This window comes from Oncorhynchus nerka, linkage group LG10, assembly GCF_034236695.1.
Source record: "Oncorhynchus nerka isolate Pitt River linkage group LG10, Oner_Uvic_2.0, whole genome shotgun sequence".
Classification (NCBI taxonomy): Eukaryota; Metazoa; Chordata; class Actinopteri; order Salmoniformes; family Salmonidae; genus Oncorhynchus; species Oncorhynchus nerka.
Window position 1 is genome coordinate 69,408,733 of NC_088405.1, and position 22,047 is coordinate 69,430,779.

The following is a 22,047-nucleotide window of genomic DNA, read 5'->3' on the forward strand; positions in this document are numbered from 1 at the left end:
GAAAACCGCCATAAAAAAGCCAGACTACGGTTTGCAATTGCACATGGGGACAAAGATCATACTTTTTTGAGAAATGTCCTCCGGTCTGATGAAACCAAAATAGGACTGTTTGGCCATAATGACCATCATTATGTTTGGAGGAAAAAGGGGAGGCTTGCAAGCCGTAGAACAACTTCCCAACCGTGAAGCACGGGGGTGGCAGCATCATGTTGTGTGGGTGCTTTGCTGCAGGAGGGACTGGTGCACTTCACAAAATAGATGGCATCATGATTAAGGAAAATTATGTGGATATATTGAAGCAACATCTCAAGACATCAGTCAGGAAGTTCGAGCTTGGTCGCAAATGGGTCTTCCAAATGGACAATGACCCCAAGCATACTTCCAAAGTCGTGGCAAAATGGCTTAAGGACAACAAAGTCAAGGTATTGGAGTGGCCATCACACATCTCTGACGTCAATCCTATAGAACATTTGTGGGCAGAACTGAAAAGGCATGTGTGAGCAAGGAGGCCTACAAACCTGACTCAGTTACACCAGCTCTGTTATGAGGAATGGGCCAAAATTCACCCAACGGGAAGCTTGTGGAAGGCTACCTGAAACATTTGACCCAAGTTAAACAATTTAAAGGCAATACACTAAATTAGTATTTGGTAGCATGTAAACTTCTGACCCACTGGGAATGTGATGAAAGAAATAAAAGCTGAAATAAATCATTCTCTCTACTATTGTTCTGACATTTCACATTCTTAAAATAAAGTGGTGTTCCTAACTGACCTAAGACAGGGAATTTGTACTAGGATTAAATGTCAGGAATTGTGAAAAACTGAGTTTAAATGTTTAAGGTGTATGTAAACTTCCGACTTCAACTGTACATTCCGTTCTCAGAACGTTAAGAAAACTTTCCACAAAAAAACATACCAACTTTTGTAACATTCAGGAAACATTCTAAGAATGTTATTTAAAAACATATACATTCTGTTCTCAACATCAACAAAATGTTCTCTATCCTCTAACTTGTTCTGTTTTCTGTGGTGTTGGCCATGCACACCTGATCTTAATGAGTGCTTGTATCCATTGAAATGGGGTCTGTTTGAATAGAGTAAAATTAAGAGCTTTGTACGCGTAAAAGACATGTTATGCTAGCTCCATCCTTGTGGCTCAATGGACTAATTCCATGGATAGAAAACAGAAGATTATAGTTCCAAATCTCACTGATTCCATGTCACAATATAAAATACATTAATGCCTAAATACATGTACATTTGTCCTATCTGTGCTTGGAGTAACAAAAATGTTAACCCAAAATAAGCTAGCAGTGTTATTAAAAGTCTTCTTGAAACATTCAGTGAAAGTTAAGAAAGCTATTCAAAAACCTCAAAATAACCTATAGTTTTCGGGAAAACTCCCAGGAAAACTTTAAAGGAACCAGAGTAAAACGTTCTAAGAACCTCCCTGCAATCTAAATAAATAATATAAAACATATATATAAACATTCCCAGAACAGGCAAAATTCCCAGAAGGTTCACTTCTGTTCTCAGAACTAAAAAATAAATAAAACATTCCATTTTGTACCAGTCAGGAGTCAGGAAACGTATGACTTCATTCCCAGAACCAATGGGAAACCAAACATGTACATTCCCACAACTTCCAAGGAACCAAATGTGCTAGCTGGGCAGTCATCTGGGCCAAGCCATTCAGTCAGATATATAAGCATTCCTAGAGTCTTTGCACATGGCTGTCTAGCCTAGCTGTTTTGGATGACTATGTCCAGTACTTAAGTAAGCTATTTTTACTTAATTCATATTCAATTTTATGCTTAAAATGAGATTTTGCATCAGCAGTAAAAACATGATCTGAAATGATGGTCCAGAGGTATTCAGGCAACCATTCAAGGTAAACAGGGGTAGCAGGTTTATGGATGTCTATGACGTCCGTGTGTGGGAGTCAGTGGCGGCATGAAATGTTTGTTCACCACAGCTGGGAGGCGGCCCAGCTATTATAGTCTGATGTGGCTGATACTTAAACACCCATAATGAAATGAGCATCAAATAGCTCTCATGCCATAGCTCTGTGTAGCTAACACATAAGCCTAGGTGACACACCTTTTAAGGGATCAGAGAATATTTGTGGCATCGTAGACAATAGTACTACTGGTATGTCACTGTGCTATTGCAGTAATGGGGATCCTAGCTTCTTTCACTGGTAGGACTATGCCACTGTGGTATTAGGCCTACACATTAACAAATAGCTTCCAGCAGTTCCAGAGCTTTGTTTAAGCTGTGTCCAAGTTCTATGGATGGGTCTCTATGACAGGGATCATGAACTCGATTTTTTTTTTGAGAGGATGTTCGGGGGCCCCGGAACATAATTACAAATAATGTGTAGACTGCAAATTGACCGTAAGAAACCCAAAAATATATAATCTTTAACTAAAGCGTAATAATTTCAAACCTTGCTTACAGTTGTACACAATCATGTCTCTCTATTATGAGTGTGAATACTTGGGAACAGATTTCCTAAATTAAAATCACTTGGAGCTGATTGTCTGGTGTTTTTACAGTATTTTATGTCCAACAAGGAAAACGTGTTTTTGCTCAGAAAACTTGGGGGCCCAAATAAAACCACCCACAGGCCAAATTCCTCCCGCAGGCTGCCTGTTGGGGAACCCTGCTCTATGGAATACACCACACACACTTTGGAACAAGGCCGGCAGCTGAGGTTGAGTTTGCTGAGAAGTGGCTTTGACCTGCTGTGATTATTGCGAGAGAGCTTTGACACTGGCAGTACAGGAAGTTTGGCCCTTGGGGAGTCCAGCTCTGACTCTGAGAAAAATATGAAATATACATGAAAGACTAGCTCAGCTTCTGGATAGTGGTGAAGTGTGTGTGTGTGTGTGGGGGGGGGCTTGACATCTAGACTGATGTTTTCCTTGTCCAAAAGTCACTGGGACAGTTCTGGGATGACAGATCCAAAATTCATACAATCACTGCACATTTTAAAAAAGCAACAAAAAAAGCAATGAGGCTAATGCAACAGATCAGACTGTTTAGATTAAAATGTTGATACAGTTTGATTTCTGCATATTATAAGCTCAACAGTGGGAATGTTCCAAAATACCATTAGCAGGAAAACATTGTTCTCTTGCTTTATTTTATTTTTATTCCACACCAGATACAAACATACACATGCGAACAACAACTTACAGATGCACACAAACAATGACTAAATATCATCTCCCCAGATCCGCATACTCACACCCCCATCCCTAGTGCCTGCCTTATTGTTTGCGGCATGGCCTTAAATTGTACCAATTTGTTTTTCTCGGTCGCCCAAGTTATTTCAATAATATACCATTTGATTTTTCCATTGTGTTAATTATGTCGGACTGATTGATTTCCACGTTTTTTTGAATACGTCTTTTCAAGATAAATGATGAGAAGAGAATCATCCAGCCCATTGGGTATCTCACTACACCCCCATATGCATGTCTTGAAATATGCAGACAGATGGACTAAAAGTAAGTTTACATTGTAAAACTTCTGACAACCAACTTTCTTGCTCTGCCAATGACTTTTGGACTTTATAACATTCCCAGAAAGCATGGATATTTGAGTCATTATTAGTTTTACACTTAAGACATGACTCTGCTGTTGTGCTGTAGAATTTGTGAACTTTGTCTCTTGTATAATAAATTATATACATTAGTTTATATTGGATTAAGCATACATTTACGTTAACTGTAATTTCGTTAGTTATACTCCAACAGTCCCTCCATCTTGTGCCAACATCAGTTCTTTTTAAGTCTTGGTTCCAATACAAACATTGTTTCTGATGAGCAGTTTCATGTGACAGAGATGAAAATGAAGAAAAAGGAGAGATATAAAGATGCATCAACTAGCATGGGTTACATATATGACTAGGATTATGCCTTATGCTGCTGGACAATAAAAAATAATTTGGTTTGAAAACCAATAGAATATGAGAAAAATGCTGGTTTCAAATGGCATATTAAGATTTTATCAAATAATTCCCTCAACATTTCTATTTTAGTATTTTGGCTAGGCTAGGCTACTTTGGAACAAGGTAAGACATGCTTCATAAAATGTCCAGGTTTTAAACAATTAAGTTTATTGTTAAAGCGTTTCAAAATGCTGACCGCCTCTTCTTAGATTCAAGGTGGGTTATGTGCGGTTCTCAATAGGCACTGTCCTTAACTCTCCGGTCTTGTAACCATTATCTGAACAAACCGTGCCTTGTCGATAGAATCAAGCCTTTTAACATTAATGCTAATTGTCCGTTGTTATATTTGTCATACATGATTGGCGTTTAGCCTATATTTATGCAATTAAGTCTCATTAACCTTTGCCAAAAATGTCTGTCTCTTCCCTCATGTCAGCATTGGTTTGGTATGCATATCATCTCTACTTTGACATGTAGGCTTTTTTATTTAAGTGGCCTAAATACAAAAAAAATGGATTTGAATATTATTCCAATGTTGGCCTCTCTGATTCAATTCTGATCTGAGTAATTGTTTCATTTTGTGATTATTTGTACTTTTTTTCTTGTCAAATCAATATTCTTCTTGTCCGCCAATTTTATTTTCTTGTCCCAGACAAGAGGACAAGCGTTTATGTCGAGCCCTGGTGTGTGTGTATGTGTGCGTGCACACGTTTCTGGGTATGTGTGTGTGTGTGTCTACGATACATATTGTCAGGGTTTGCTTTCTCAGTCAGTGGTGTCAGAACTACATTAGGGTTGGGCGGTATCCAGATTTCCATACTTTCATATCGTGCCTGTGCCATCCCAGGATATACAGTATTACTGGTAGTGCACACAAGGGGAGCCTTTTCTTTTAAAAAAAACATTAAAATGTAACTTACCAGAATACTAACAAAATGCTAACAAGTACTAAGGAATCCCCGTAGAAGATGCTAGGTAAATGCTAATGAGCACATACATTTTTTTACTACTAAGACAGACAACCCAGCTCATAAAGTTATGCAAGTATCTCAAAACGCAGTTTGCAACATTCACAAAATAAATATTAGATAGTAGGGACCTTAATCCAGGAGGGGATTGTCACTGCTGCAGTTACATTGAAGCTTGATCTTGCAAGCTAATGTGAGCAACTTAGCTAGCATGAGCAAGTTAGAAAAACCCAGCTCGAGAGAATTTATTCGTCACATTAGATTTGGCACATTAGATAGTTAACTTAATAGCTGGCAAACATTAGTAGTGAATTTCATACAAGTGTCACTTGATCACCTCACTTAAGTTGCGCTGCAGAAGTAGCTGACCTCAAGAAGCTCCCGTTTTGCTCGTTGTGCTTCTTTGTAAACAAACAACTGTTTTGGGACACTTTGCCTCAAACAACTGTTTTGGGACACTAGTACCCTTAAGCTTCATAATAAAGATTATGTGAGAGGCGAAATGATGATCTGCTTTATCTATTACCTAGTGCACAAGTTGACTGCGGGTATTTATTTATTTTTTAAACGTATGAATATTCCAATTTAGGTATATACACTACCGTTCAAAAGTTTGGGGCCACTTAGAAATGTCCTTGTTTTTGAAAGACATTTTTTGACTATTAAACTAACATCACAATGATCAGAAATACAGTGTCGACATTGTTAATGTTGTAAATGACTATTGTAGCTGGAAAGGGCAGATTTCTAATGGAATATCTACATAGGCTTACAGAGGCCCATTATCAGCAACCATCACTTCTGTGTTGCAATGGCACGTTGTGTTAGCTAATCCAAGTATATCATTTTAAAAGACTAATTGATCATTAGAAAACCCTTTTGCAATTATGTTAGCACAGCTGAAAACTGTTGTTCTGATTAAAGAAGCAATAAAACTGGCCTTCTTTAGACTAGTTGAGTATCTGGAGCGTCAGCATTTGTGGGTTCGATTACAGGCTCAAAATGGCCAGAAACAAAGAACTTTCTTCTGAGACTCGTCAGTCTATTTTTGTTCTGAGAAATGAAGGCTATTCCATGCGAGCAATTGCCAAGAAATTGAAGATCTCGCACAACGCTGTGTACTATTCCCTTCACAGAACAGCGCAATCTGTCTCTAACCAGAATAGAAAGAGAAGTGGGAGGCCCCGGTGCACAACTGAGCGAGAGGACAAGTACATTAGTGTCTAGTTTGAGAACCAGACGCCTCACAAGTCCTCAACTGGCAGCTTCATTAAATAGTACCCGCAAAACACCAGTCTCAACATCAACAGTGAAGAGGCAACTCCAGGATGCTGGCCTTCTAGTACACAGGGAGAGGGCAGAGACTGTCTCACAGCATGGGGGATGGGATTATTTCTACACACTTCCTGATTCACTTTAGGTTACTTTGAGGATGAGGCCATGGTTTAGCACACACATCAGTTTCCTTAGTCCCAGGTGCTGCACAGATGCTCTGGAGCTGCTGACGTGGACACACAGACACACACACAAATACAATAAAAAGTCTTATGCACATGTGGTGAAAGTAGCTGACACATTTGATTTAACATTCAGTCTATGTGTTGCCCTGAAACATGTACAATTGAAATAGAGAGAATTTAATCTCATGTCATTTCCAAGAAATTATAAACTGGTGAAATGCTGTTACACCACATTCACCGCATCTGTTTTTGTCCGGGACAACAGGTTGGCTAACTAACGCTAAGTCGGGACCTTGGTAAATTTAAAGCGGCAATATGTAACATTTGGGGTGACCTGACCAAATTCACATAGAAATGTGTGTTATAGATCTCATTGAAAGCAAGTCTAGGAAGTGGGAGATATATTTTATGTGCGCTATTTCTATGCTTTCCTTTTTCAAGTTTTAATTTTGGGTCTTTTACTTTCGGTTTTGTACACCAGCTTCAAACAGCTGAAAATACGATATTTTTGGTTATAAAAATATATTTCACAGCGGTTTAGATTCTCGACACTATATTTGCTCGTTTCGTCACATAAACTGAAATAATTATTCAATTTTAGCAACCAGGAAATGGCGGAGCTATTTCTACATAGTGCATCTTTAACAGTGAGTGAGTGATGACCATGAAAACATGCAAGACTGATGGCTATAGCTATGTTCCACAAATATATTTTTCTGGCTTTATCTCTCTATTTGTGGTATTTTACCTGGCCTCTAATATTTTTTTTTACTTTGATCCATTCATGCAAGTGTTTCACAGGGACAAGTTTTTCACAGTCTTTCGCTTTGTGTGTTTGCTGAACTGCCCTAGTTGGTACTTGGTAGGGCAATCTTGCCCAAGCACAAATAGTCTCTGCGTCTGTGTACATTTTTCCTCCTTCAATTTTTATATTGTTAGTCAATAATTCAATATGATTTGAGGTCAGTCAAATGTGGCAAGAAAGGGATAAGGCAACATACATTTCACACATTTTTCCTTGGAAAGAAGAGAATACTCTCAATGAGTTAACAAAGAGAGAATATTCCTCTCCCAAGATGATTCAGGGTTCTACTCTTAACTTTTTTCACTGGTGGCACTGGCACATGATTTGGCCACACCAATTTTATAAAAATAAAAATAATAATTGCTAATGACCTGCCCTGTGTCCCATAAAGTTCCTGCATTCCATACAGAGCCCATGTGTTTGGATGCACTGCACTGTAACAGCAAAGAAAAGAGACTGTTAAAATGAAGCGCACATTTTGTTATTGCAGATTTCAAAGTGCCATGTGTTCTTTTCTGTGAAATCATCTTGAGGGCAGAATTTGATAAACGATACTTGATACCAAAATGACGGCAACAAATAAAATGGTGATTCACCCAATTTTTCCAGGTTTTCGCTCTCATAATCACACTTTTTTTGTTGTTGTTGAAAAACAACCAAATTGGATGTTCTAAGTCTACAACAATGATTAAACCACATAATTTTTGAGGTCTGGGAAAAATCAGAAAACATGTTATTTTTTATGTAGTTACTCTTTAATTCAGGTGTGCACTAGCCAGACAGATGTGTTAGGCTAGCGGTGTTTCTGTAGCGCACCTGTGATGGAGTTTTCACAACAAATGGCAACAGGATTGCTGCAAATAATCATGATTCTGCCAGGTAGGCATAGGCTACTTTGTAGTTACCTTTTAATTGCCTTTCCATCTACCCAGAGTACCCAGAGCATAGCTAATGACTACACTAAGTGGTAGACATGTAGGCCCTACGCGCACACTGCACGCAACAGGGCTCGACATTCAGGTAGATTTGTCAGTGGCAACTGAAAGATACTGGCCCGAATTAAAGGAATACTGGCTCGCCGCCTGGGTCAAGATCTGACAGGAAAGTGAATGATGTTTGCATAATTTCAGTAGCAGGTGATCCAGTCCTCGAGTCCCCCCATCAGCACACATTTTTGTTGTAGCCCAGGACAAAAAACACCTGATTGGTCATTGTGTACTGTTGGTGGTACTCGAGGACTGGAGTTGGGAATCACTGTTGTATGCAATAAAGCACTGAAATGGTGCGGTTAGCTGTTATTTCCATTTTCAAGAGTGTAAGAACTGCATTCTAGTGATTAGTAAGCGGAAGTCAGGCGAAGTGGTGTGAGCTTAATCCAACTCTAAATCTGAATGTGTGTTTCTGTGTGGAGTGTCAATCAGGATGTGGGGCCTGTAAAGCACTCTGCTCTCTAAAACATTTGTCAGTCATTAGCCAGACTTTAATACAACCGTTTGTGTAGTATAGTACAGTGCGGTACAGGGGTGTGGTCCCTGTTTTGCCACTCACTGAAAACTGAGAGAGTAAAATAGAGAGAGAGATGAGGTATAGATGGCCAGTCTGGCAGCCTCTCCTCTCCTCTTTTATTCTCTCCTCCCCTCTGGTATTTCTCTCTGAGGAATGAGATATATTGAGACACAGCTAGGGCTTTTGCGGTGACCGTATTACCACTACATCGGCAGTCATGACCTCAGTAAAATTCCACATTATACAACGGTCACGGTAATCTCCTCTTATGTACTCTGGACATGCGTTGGTACTGTAGTACCCAACTTACTAATGACCGTCAAGTGCTAATGGCCTGGTACTCAGGGCTCTATTGTTCCTCTAACATCAATGCAAATACAATCGAAAATCAAACACTTATCATCAAAACAGTATGTGCTTTTAAAACTCACCTCATTGTGATGAGTTTGCGGACGACACTACAGTGGTAGGCTTGATTACCAACAACGATGAGACGGCCTACAGGGAGGAGGTGAGGGCCCTCGGAGTGTGGTGTCAGGAAAATAACCTCACACTCAACGTCAACAAAACTAAGGAGATGATTGTGGACTTCAGGAAACAGTAGAGGGAGCACCCCCCTATCCACATCGATGGGACAGTAGTGGAGAGGGAAGTACGTTTTAATTTCCTCATCGTACACATCACGGACAAACTGAATTGGTCCACCCACACAGACAGCGTTGTGAAGAAGACGCAGCAGCGCCTCTTCAACCTCAGGAGGCTGAAGAAATTCGGCTTGTCACCAAAAGCACTCACAAACTTCTACAGATGCACGATCGAGAGCATCCTGTCGGGCTGTATCACCGCCTTGAACTGCAACTGCTCCGCCCACAACTGTAAGGCTCTCCAGAGGGTAGTGAGGTCTGCACAACGCATCACCGGGGGCAAACTACCTGCCCCTCCAGGACACCTACACCACCCGATGTCACAGGAAGGCCATAAAGATCATCAAGGACAACAACCACCTGAGCCACTGCCTGTTCACCCCGCTATCATCCAGAAGGCGAGGTCAGTACAGGTGCATCAAAGCAGGGACCGAGAGACTGAATAACAGCTTCTATCTCAAGGCCATCAGACTGTTAAACAGCCACCACTAACATTGAGTGGCTGCTGCCAACACACTGACTCAACTCCAGCCACTTTAATAATGGGAATTGATAGAAATTGATGTAAAATATATCACTAGCCACTTTAAACAATGCTATTTAATATAATGTTTACATACCCTACATTACTCATCTCATATGTATATGTATATACTGTACTCTATATCATCTACTGCATCTTTATGTAATACATGTATCACTAGCCACTTTAAACTATGCCACTTTGTTTACATACCCTACATCTCATATGTATATACTGTACCATCTACTGCATCTTGCCTATGCTGTTCTGTACCATCACTCATTCATATATATTTATGTACATATTCTTTATCCCTTTACACTTGTATGTATAAGGTAGTAGTTTTGGAATTGTTCGGTTAGATTACTCGTTGGTTATTACTGCATTGCCGGAACTAGAAGCACAAGCATTTCGCTACACTCGCATTAACATCTGCTAACCATGTGTATGTGACAAATACATTTGATTTGCCTCTGGCAGCAACGTCAGCACAAGAACTGTTTGTCGGGAGCTTCATGAAATGGGTTTCCATGGCCGAGCAACCGCACACAAGCCTTAAGATCACCATGCGCAATGCCAAGCGTCGGTTGGAGTGGTGTAAAGCTTGCCGCCATTGGACTCTGGAGCAGTGGAAACACGTTCTGTGGAGTGATGAATCCCGAGTGGCGCAGCGTTCTACGGCACTGCATCTCAGTGCAAGAGGCGTCACTACAGTCCCTGGCTGTATCACATCTGGCCGTGATTGGAGTCCCATAGGGCGGCACACAATTGGCCCAGGGTCGTCCGGGTTTGGCCTGGCTAGGCCGTCATTGTAAGTAAGAATTTATTGTTAACCTCTTCAACCTATGGGGGCGCTATGTCATTATTGGATTAAAAAACGTGCCCGTTTTAAGCGCAATATTTTGTCACGAAAAGATGCTCGACTATGCATATAATTGCCAGCTTTGGAAAGAAAACACTCTGACGTTTTCAAAACTGCAAAGATATTATCTGTGAGTGCCCCAAAACTGATTTTACAGGCGAAACCAAGATGAAACTTCAAACAGGAAATGAGCAGGATTTTTGACGCTCTGTTTTACTCTGGTCTCCTTATATGGCTGTGAATATGCAGTGAACGAGCTTATGCGCTCTGCCGTTCGTCCAAGATGTCTGCAGCATTGTGACGTATTTGTAGGCATATCATTGGAAGATTGGCCATAAGAAACTACATTTGCCAGGGGGCCGTCCGGTGTCCTTTGTCTAATTTGGTGCGTAATTCCCAGTGGCAATTATTTTACCATGCGATACAGAAGGAGACTCATACTTCCAGGAACGATACATCATTGAAGAGATATGTGAAAAACACCTTGAGGATTGGTTCTAAACAACGTTTGCCATGTTTCAGTCGATATTATGGAGTTAATTTGGAAAAAAGTTCGGCGTTTGGATAACTGAATTTTCGTTTTTTTTTGGTAGCCAAACGTGACGCACCAAACGGACCGATTTCTTCAGCCCAAAAAATCTTTCAGGAAAAACTGAACATTTGCTATCTAACTGAGAGTCTCCTCATTGAAAACATCCGAAGTTCTTCAAAGGTAAATGATTAATTGAATGTTTTTGCTGGTTTTTGTGAAAATGTTGTCTGCTAATGCTAATGCTAAATGCTAATGCTAAATGCTAGTTTGCTATGGTAGAGAAGCATAATTTTGAAAATCTGAGATGACAGTGTTGTTAACAAAAGGCTAAGCATGAGAGCTAGCATATTGATTTCATTTCATTTGCGATTTTCATGAATAGTTAACGTTGCGTTATGGTAATGGGCTTGAGGCTGTAGTCATGATACCGGATCCGGGTTGGCTCGATGCAAGAAGTTAACTGACATGCCTAGTTAAAAAAAGGTTAAATGTAAAAAATAAAATAAACAGACAAATCTGGGTTTGGCAGATGCCAGGAGAACGCTACCTGCACAAATGCATAATGCCAACTGTAAAGTTTGGTGGAGGAGGAATAATGGTCTGGTTCATGGTTCAGGCTCTTGTGCTTCCAACAGTTTGGAGAAGGCCGTTTACCTTTTCAGCATGACAATGCCCACATGCACAAAGTGAGAACCATACAGAAATGGTTTGTCGAGCTTCGTGTGGAAGAAATTGATTAACCTGCACAGAGTACTGACCTCAACCCTATCGAACACCTTTGGGATGAATTGGAACGCCAACTACGAGCCAGGCCTAATCGCCAAACATCCGTGCCCGACCTCACTAATGATGTCCATCCAGGCCTCCCGGGTGGCGCAGTGGTTAAGGGCGCTGTACTGCAGCGGGTTCGCGCCCAGGCTCTGTCGTAACCGGACGCGACCGGGAGGTCCGTGGGGCGACGCACAATTGGCCTAGCGTCGTCCGGGTTAGGGAGGGCTTGGTCGGTAGGCATGTCCTTGTCTCATCGCGCACCAGCGACTCCTGTGGCGGGCCGGGCGCAGTGCGCGCTAACCAAGGTTGCCAGGTGCACGGTGTACCCTCCGACACATTGGTGCGGCTGGCTTCCGGGTTGGATGCGCGCTGTGTTAAGAAGCAGTACGGCTGGTTGGGTTGTGTATCGGAGGATGCATGACTTTCAACCTTCGTCTCTCCCGAGCCCGTACGGGAGTTGTAGCGATGAGACAAGATAGTAGCTACTACAACAATTGGATACCACGAAATTGGGGAGAAAAAGGGGTCAAATTCAACACAAAAAAAATGATGTCCATCCTTGGGTTAGCCTGATGTCCAACGGTGGGGGCGCACTGCTGGTAGAGACTGGAGGATGAAGAGGACTGTAGGTGAGCGGTTTTAACAGAGACACAGAAGGACAAGGAGATTTTATACTGATGAGGTAACTGGAGGCGGTACGTGACAGGGTTGATGCAATGGGTTATCTTGAAGGCACCAATGAAGCGAGGACCTTTTGCAGGGAAGGCGGAGCCGGATGTCTCTGGTAGAGAGCCACACACTCTGTCCGGGGTGAAAGAGTGGCGTAGGTCGGCGGCGTCTGTTGGCAAAGCATTTCTGGGTATTAGAGGCTTCCTGCAGATGCCGGTGAGCGGTCTCCCATACCCGCTCACTACGCCGAAACCTTGGTAACCAAGGACACACTGAAATGGACGCAGTCGTGTGGAGAGGCAGAACATTGTTGGTGGAGGTACTTCCCTATTTCTTGGTTCAGGCGTTCCGTCTGCCCATTGTTCTGGGGGTTGTACCCGGAGGAGAGGCTGAGGGCAACCCCCAGTCGGTCACAGAAGGCTCGCCACACCCGTGAGACAAACTGGGGCTTGCGGTCAGAGATGATGTCCTCCGGAATCCCATACAGATGGAACACCTGCTGGAACATACACTCCACCAATTCCATGGCGTTAGGTAGATGAAGAACAGGATGACACATTTTTGAAAAAACAATCTACTATGACAAGGATGGTGGTGTTACCAGAGGATTCAGGAAGGTCTGTGATGAAGTCAACAGCAATGTGGGGCCAGGGTCTGTGAGGGATTGGCAAAGGTTGAAGCTTCCCGGAAGGGAGATGACGAGGGCTTGTGGTTTGAGAGCAGACTGGATAGGAGAGTATGTAATCTCTTACGTCAGAAGTCAGTGAGGACCACCAGAACTTCTGGGCTAGAAGTTTGGTGGTTCGTGTAATGCCCGGATGTCCTGACCCCAAGGACGTGTGACACCATTGCATCAGTTGGGGTCTAACAGCTGCTGGTACGTAACTCTTCCCAGCTGGTGTCTCAGGAGGAGCTGGGTCAGAGGTTAGGGCTTCTTGTATGGCAGAGTGAACCTCCCACTGTACCGGTCCCATAATGCAAGAGGAAGGAAGAATGGGTGTAGGGTCTGAGTTACTGGTCGGAAGGTCAAACTAGCTGGAGTGAGCATCAACTTTTTTGTTTTTCTTTCCAGCGATGTAAGGAACATGAAAATGGAAGTTCTGTGCTGTTGGCAGTCCATATGGCGGTGGCCCAATCCAGGGCTTTGCCTGTGAGTAGAGACACAACAAAATCCACTCTGCTCTTGTCGGTGGCGAAGTTAGTGGGGTTGTGCTCAATGTATTTGCTGCATTGCATCAGAAATCCCTGCCATTTCCCAGGCGAACCGTCATATTTTCCAGGCATGGGTATGAATGAAGGAGGGCTATGGGTTACGATACCTGGCATTGGAGGAGTATGGATAGGCTGGCGGAGAAGATGACAAATTTAGTTCATAAGCTCCTCTTGCCGCTGTAGCTCCGCTGAATCCATTCCGTTTTTAGGTAGGGTATTTTGTAATGAATAATCAGGGAGAAAAAGGTGTTGATTCACACACAGAGCGCGGTAGATGTTGATTAAGCCTTCAATAGTTTAAACAGAAAGACAGTGCTACGTTCCAGAACACAAAGAAACAGGGCTACGTTCAAGAACACAAAGAAAAAGAACACAAGGTTGACTAAGAAAAGAAAAGCAGAACCTTACACATACGACTCATACATGATTAGAAATGCAATCAAGCATTTTATTTTTAAAATGAAATGAAGCGACCCTTAAATAATTTGCGTAACAATAAACAGACCTAAACCGTTCCATTTCAGAAATTGAATTCACTATTGAAAGTGACTATTTTTAGTCTTTGCTGTAATAAAGGCTTTACAAAAACGTTACATACTCTGGTATGCTTATCATTTATTTTGTTTTGTTTAAATTGTTCCAAATGGTCAGAAAAATTATATTATATTCTAACAGCACCTGTTTGGCAGACATAATATGCACGCAGAGCTAGCTCCTTACCTTATTGTTCTTGATCTCCAGTATTTTCCACAACTAGTACCACATTTATTCCACCCATCTGACTTTCCCTTTACATCCTGAGCAACCAGTAAACATTCCCCCGTAACAATGCATCCATTTTGCTCTCATGTGTTACGGTGTTTGTTATAACCAATTTATTGATGTGATTTAGGATATGCTATAGGTCAGACCCTATTGGTCACATACATGAGATGCATAGAATATTTTTCCTAAATAGATTAGGGATTTTGGTAACATAACTTTTCAGTCAAAAATTGCTGTAATTATGTTGCAGCTTCAGCAACATGGACACCGCGATACACACTGTTGATGTTATGTGGTGGTCGCTGCAGCAGGGAGGACATCGAGACAGCAGGTGCTAGTCACCCAGTCACTCGCTGTCTTTTTTTTAAACACAGCACAGACCCGGCACAATCAAATCAATTGCGGTCAGACTCCCTCTAGTCATTTGTGTGTCTTAATTATTTCCTCAAACAGTTTGCTTAAAGCATCAGACAAGCTCAGTGCATATAGTTGATTTGATTAAAATACATAGGATGTGTCTATAAATGGAAAAATGTACGTTTTAGAATTTCAACCAATCGATTGGTCGAAAGACCAGACGACTCTTGGTCGACCAAGATTTTCTTTAGTCAGGGACAGTCCTAACATGAAGGCAGAGTAAAGTGACTAGGTGTCAGGTTAGATAATAATAAGAGTCAAATAAAGAACAGAGTAGGAGCATATGATGAGTGTAAAAGTGTGTGAGTATATGTGTGTGTGCGTGTGTGTTTGTCTGGTGTCGGTATGCGTATATGTTTGTGTGGTGTCGGTATGCTTGTGTGTGCGTATGTAGTGTCTGTGTAGTTTGTATATAGTGTGTATATACACAGTGAGCTCCAAAAGTATTGGGACAGTGACACATGTTTTGTTATTTTGGCTCTGTACTCCTGCACTTTAGATTTGAATTGATACAATGAGTACGTTTACATGCACACTAATAATTCGATATTAAACTAATTATGGCAGTAGGCAGATTATGCAATAAACAGAGTAAGGTGTTTACATGACTATCTTAATATAGCGTTAAAACACCGGCTTTTCTGAGCAATATTTCAAATTATTAGGACATGTAATTGCATTAATTGGCGTTCTAGCAGTGTATATGATCTACGCATGTGCTAGCACCAGTTTAGCGAGCCTCCCTCTTTAGCTCAAGTGACGTGAGTTCGGAACAACTGAATGTATGCATCTTAGAAGTAGTTTTCACGTGCAAACTTTAAACTCTATGTCCAAACTCAGAATTTAAATATGCTTCCCAAAAATAACATGTTCGCTGTGGTAGAACATTTATTTTGATTGGCGATTTTCTGCATTCTATCAGGTAGCCTGATTTCATGTAAACAGGATTATTAGGGGAATCGTAATTGAATTATTATAATAATCCACAATAATCACATTTTGTGTGCATGTAACCCTAGTCAATGACTATGAGGATAAAGTGCAGACTGTCAGCTTTAATTTGATGGTATTTTCATCCATAACCGTTTAGAAATTAGAGCCGTTTTTGTACATAGTCCCCCCATTTTCAGGGGGCCAAAAGTATCTAGACAAGTTCACGTATATATGTTTTAAAGTAGTCAAAAGTTTAGTATTTGGTCCCATATTCCTAGCACACAATGATTACATCAAGCTTGTGACTCTACAAACTTCTTGAATGCATTTGCAGTTTGTTTTGGTTGTGTTTCAGATTATTTTGTGCACTTTTTGTGCTCTCTTCACGACTGTGTGGACCAAGTTAAGTCCTTAGTGATGTGGACGCCAACTTGAATCTCTCAATCCGCTTCACTGCAGCCCTGTCAGGGTAAATGCTCTCCCCTCTTTCTCCTGTAGTCCACGATCAGCTCCTTAGTCTTATTGACGTTGAGAGAGAGGTTGTTATCCTGGCACCGTACTGCTAAGTCTCTGACCTCCTCCTTGTAGGCTGTCTCATCGCCATTGGTGATCAGGCCTACCACCGTTGTGTCGTCAGCAAACTTGATGATGGTGTTGGAGTCGTGCATGGCCACGCAGTCGTGGGTGAACAGGGAGAGCATCTTTTCCTATGGTCATTGTTATTGTCAGACTCGTGGCCTCACTAATGACTACTGTAAATCAGTAGTAAATCCATAGTGGTTGCCCGATGACACGGATTACCAATGTGACTTGTGAGTCAGTTGTCTACTTGGTAAAAATCTCAATATTGTATGACAGTGGTTCCCAACTCCAGTCCTCGAGGACCCCCAACAGCACACATTTTTGTTGTAGCCCAGGACAAAAAACACCTGATTTTACTTATTGAGGGCCTGATGATTAGTTGCCAAGTTGAATCAGGTGTGTTTCACACACAACCGGCAGCAGCACAACATGGTAGCAACACAAACATGGTACAAACATTGTTAGGGACAGACAACAGCACGAAGGGAAAAAGGTACAGACAACATTACATCATACGAAGCAGACACAAGTGTCAGTATGACTGTCCATTATTGAGCCTTTCAATGTAGAGATGGAGACAAAACTGTACAGTTTGAGTGTTTGTTGCAGCTCATTCCAGTCGCTAGCTGCAGCAAACTGAAAAGTGGAGACCTTTTACAGAATGTGACTGGCAAACGGGTGTTGTATGTTTAGCTTTTAAAATAAAATCTGGGGAGGGGCTGAGTATAAGACTGTATCAGCTGCATATAAATGGATGAGAGAGCTTCCTACTACCGGCTTAATCCGGCTCTAAATCTGAATGTGTGTTTCTGTGTGTGGTGTCAAACAGGATGTGGGGCCTCTAACCTGCTCTGCTCTCTCAAAAAATTCTCAGTCATTAGCCAGCCTTTAAAACAACCTTTTGTGTGGTATTGTACAGTGCAGTAGGGGTGTGGTCAGGGTTTCCTATTTTACCACTCACAAAAAACTTGAGCTTTTCGCATCACAACCCAGTGCAGCAATATTCTCCAGCTTATTATTACCCACGTTTTCTATGGCCTTGGCATGTCATGGGTTGACCGTTTCAAATTTGAACATTTGGAAAATGTGTAAAATGCGGGCCCCACCGCAAATGTTCAACCCTCGGCCCTCCCTCCCTCTTCTCTACTGAAGCTAAAGCTATTTTCCTATGAGACAAAGATGAGCTTTGTCAGTGTTATCCTAGTGTTTGGACTTCACTTCAACACAGCCAGGACATTTGGAAGTGAGAAATGTTGTCCACCAAAAGGCATCTGCTGCTTTTGATTTAAAAAATAGTGGTATAGTCAAGGACATGAATAAAAGAAGAACACATCTTACTGAAGTGGCTCAACACAGACTCAGTTCTCTAAAGTGATATAACCATACAATGGGGTGGTTGTGTCCTCTACAATCTCTCCTACACATGATCTAAGCCTAAAGTAGCTGGAATTAAATGACAAGCTACAGTGTCCTGAGGGGAGGGAACCAAAGCACAGGATACAAAAAGAAAGCAATGAGACATGCCGTAATCAATTTCAAAAATAATTTGTGACAAAATGCTGAATATTAAAGTTAGCAAATATCTTACATGATCATGTGAAATAAAATAACATCTGTCTCCTGTCTCCTCTCCCACCGTCTGTACCTCAGCCTGGAAAAATAGTCAAAGTAGGGAGGGAGACTTCCTCGTGGCTAGACCATCTCTGTGTGTGTGTGTGTGTGTGTGTGTGTGTGTGTGTGTGTGTGTGTGTGTGTGTGTGTGTGTGTGTGAGAGGAGGAGGGAGGGAGCCACACATAGCCAGCACAGGGGCAGGCTGCTTCCGTGTCTTGATCCGTGTATGTGAAGGCAGCTGAACTGCTCTTGGCCCTGCTGCTCTTTCTCAGTGCCTCTCTGAACCAGAGGTCTGGCTGTCGCATTGCCCTCTAGTCGCAGTGCTTTGTGTGTAGTCTGTCCAGCTCAACTCTGTCTGTAGTCAGTGCCTCTATAGTGGGAGGTACTGTTTACAGGGCAGGGTCAGCTTCTGGGAAGGAGTCATCAAAACACTTTGTGCGTGAGGCTGCTCAAGACCAGTGCGTTTTGTTTCTGTGAGTACACTTCTTCTCTCCCTCTGCCTAGCCCTAGCCTAAGTGTTACTGTTTTGAGCAATGTTTTAGAGATCTTACAGGGGCATGGGAAACTCAGAGCATTGGAGGCTTTGAACAGGAAACTTTGAAGTCATTTGAGTCTTGAGAAAAGTTGTAGGAAACCGTTGAACTTGAAAATGTATGTTTTTTATGACCATATCCGTAAATCTGTTATAGAACAAATATCCACAGATCTTTTAACATTCCAACAGTATTTTTTAAAATCTGATGTCACTGCTATAATACTAATGTTGTTTGTCATAGTTCTCCAGCAGTACCTCTCCTTTGGACTCTAGGTTATTTAAAAGACTACATTATTTAAAGACTAAGGCAGCGGCTACTCTTCCTGGGGTCCAAAGAGAAAACGGAACACAACAAATAAAATACATAATATACATACCACTACATAATACAATTCAAATGCATAATACAAAATATATAAAAATGTCTTCACAGTCCTTGTGATGCTGTAAGGTGTTCTTTTATCTGGTTTTTTATCTGGTTTTATTGCTAGGTTGAGCTACCTGGGGTAGCAGCGAGTTCCATGTAGTCATGGATCTATTTAATACTGTGTGTTTCCCAGCCCCTGTTGGACCTGGGGACTGTGAAGAGACCTCTGGTTGCATGTCTTGTGTTGTACGGATGAGTGTCTGCACTGTATGCCAACTGTTTGAACAGACAGTTCAGTACCTTTAACATATCAACACTTCGCACAAAGACCAATAGTGATGCGATCTGTCTCTCCTCAACTTTGAGCCAGGAGAGATTGACATGCATACCACTAACATTCGCCCTCCGTGTACATCTACACTACCGCTCAAAAGTTTGGGGTCACTTAGAAATGTCCTTGTTGTTGAAAGAAAAGCACATTTTTTGTCCATTAAAATAACATCAAATTGATCAGAAATACAGTGTAGACATTTGTAATGTTGTAAATGACTATTGTAGCTGGAAACAGATGATCTTTTAAATGGAACATCTACATAGGCGTATAGAGGCCCATTATCAGCAACCATCACTCCTGTGTTCCAATGGCACGTTGTGTTAGCTAATCCAAGTTTATAATTTTAAAAGCTAATTGATCATTAGAAAACCCTTTTGCAATTATGTTAGCACAGGTGAAAACGGTTGTTCTGATTAAAGAAGCAATAAAACTGGCCTTCTTTAGACTAGTTGAGTATCTGGAGCATCAGCATTTGTGGGTTCGATTACAGACTCAAAATGGCCAGAAACAAAGCACTTTCTCCTGAAACTCATCAGTCTATTATTGTTCTGAGAAATGAAGTCTATTTGTGTCAGTGCTGAGCATGTTGAGTGCCGCATAGCGGAGCACATATCAGAGGATGTGATGAAGCAGTGCAATATTCAACCCAACATCCTTTCTCCAACCAACTGCCAAATTGAGACCAGCAAGGACTCAGGAGCCCCCTGCTCATGTTCTTACTGTGGCGGTGGATGAGGCTAAGGGAATGAATCAGGTTCCTTCACACCAATGTTAGCTACAGTATGTTCAGCTAGCGTTAGGCTAATTGTGCACATCTGCTCCCTCAGACAAAGACAGAGACACTGAGCCTGGACTGGGTAGAGAGACAGTACTGGAAGCCCACCCACATAACCTGTTTTACTGTACCTTCCCTTTGAGATCAGCACACAGTTTATGGAGGGAGGTCTCCCACTGTTTGACGTTATAGACTCTAAAACGTTTGAAGTTAAGCTTTTTGTAGACTTATTTCATAGGGTAACTTGCATTTGAATGTGAGATCAGAATTGTTGGTTCGATCGTTGTAACTCACTGAATGTGTGTTGTTAAAAAGATAGCCTAGCTATGTTATCCATACAGTTTGTTGTCTCCCCTTCAGGAGAAGGCAACTAGGTTCAGCCGTGGGACAATTTTTGGCGGAGCTGTTGGTTGGGGGGATAATAACTTGGACACTGCAATTTGAGCACAACTAAGCCCAAAAAGAGATTGTAATTCTAAAATAACGATAATTCCATACCTTGATTACATAGAGACATGATCGCATGTCTCTTTGGTGAACAGATTTCCTAAATTAAACACATTTTCTGTTGAATTCCTGGTGGGTTGTTCCACCCCAAAAGCACAAGAAAGGGGATTTTGACACCCACCATCTCAGATTGTTCTGAAATCGTTTATGTTGTTAGAAACAGATAAGATTAGCATTCCTGCATATTGTTTTGTTTAAGTACAATTTGATCTCTGAGAAATTAATCAAATTTATTGCACCCAAATTGGTCATTTTAAATGTACAGGATTCATATAATATTCAATAAATATAGAACCTAAGATCTAAATTGGACCAAACTTTTTTCGAACAATGACTTAGACATGAGGAATCCAAAGAAATGGTTAAAAGCCACCCACGGACCTCCCCCCACACACCACACCAATCCCACCCCAACAACAAGTATATAGAGTATATAGTATCAGTTGTCTATGTTTGTCAAGTAGTATGGAGCTGCGGATTGGAGTAGTGTTTCTTTATTCTATGTAATGTATTCCCAGTGAATTTGGTGATGTTTTTCCCCTGTTCAGTGAAATTAGTAATTGAAGTTGTTAGGTTTATGTCCCGTCCTACATCCTGATATTACCAAATGCTGACCACTAGATGGTGCTGTTCCAGCTATTGGGTGAACTATCCTTTTATCATAAAAAAATGTATCACAGAATAGCAGGAATAGAACCAGTTAGTGGTCAGAACCTGGTAATATCAGGATGTAGGATAGGAGATAAACCTAACAACTTCAATGAATATTTGTTTATGAACCAGGGAAAAAAACATCACCAAATTCCCTGAGAATACATTAGCCTACATTATGATGAAGAAACAATATTCCGAACCGCAGTTCCATACTACTTGTCAGATATAGAGAACTGATACGGTTTACTTGCCTGTTGCTCATCCCTGAATTAGAGGATGTCTTAGAAGTGTCACTCACCTCTTAATCCCAAACTGATAAGAAATGTTCGTTGGCACAAGCATTCCTTATCTAAACTCAGCAGCCTTTTGGAGTGTTGTTAGCCCAACAGATGTAGGATCTTAATTTGATCACACACGAACGTGTAGTTTATTCAAGGTTAAAAAGCCTTCTAAAGTTTGTAATTTCCACTTTAAAATGTCAGACTTGATTTTCCCAAACAAAAAATGTATCAACTCCTACAAAAAATGTCTGTTAATTATAATCCACATAATATTTCACATTTCCTGTTGCTACAGGATTATTTTCATGCTATATCAAACTGGCTCAAATTATGATCCTACATATGTCTAAGTATTGCAACAGAAAACCCCATAA

General features: G+C 41.3%; 1 protein-coding gene across 3 annotated transcripts in view; it reads left to right on the top strand.

The window, feature by feature from the left end:
* Positions 1 to 22,047, top strand: part of LOC115135920 (cytospin-B-like) — a 192,209-nt gene that overhangs the window by 28,767 nt on the left and 141,395 nt on the right. For 2 of the 3 annotated variants that reach the window (XM_029671132.2, XM_065023706.1), the window contains exon 1: positions 18,431 to 18,693. The exons of the other annotated variant lie outside the window; for it this stretch is intronic. The gene's annotated coding sequence lies outside the window, so the exon portion shown is untranslated. Of the gene's footprint in view, positions 1 to 18,430; positions 18,694 to 22,047 lie in introns of those variants that run through there. 3 annotated transcript variants of the gene reach the window in all.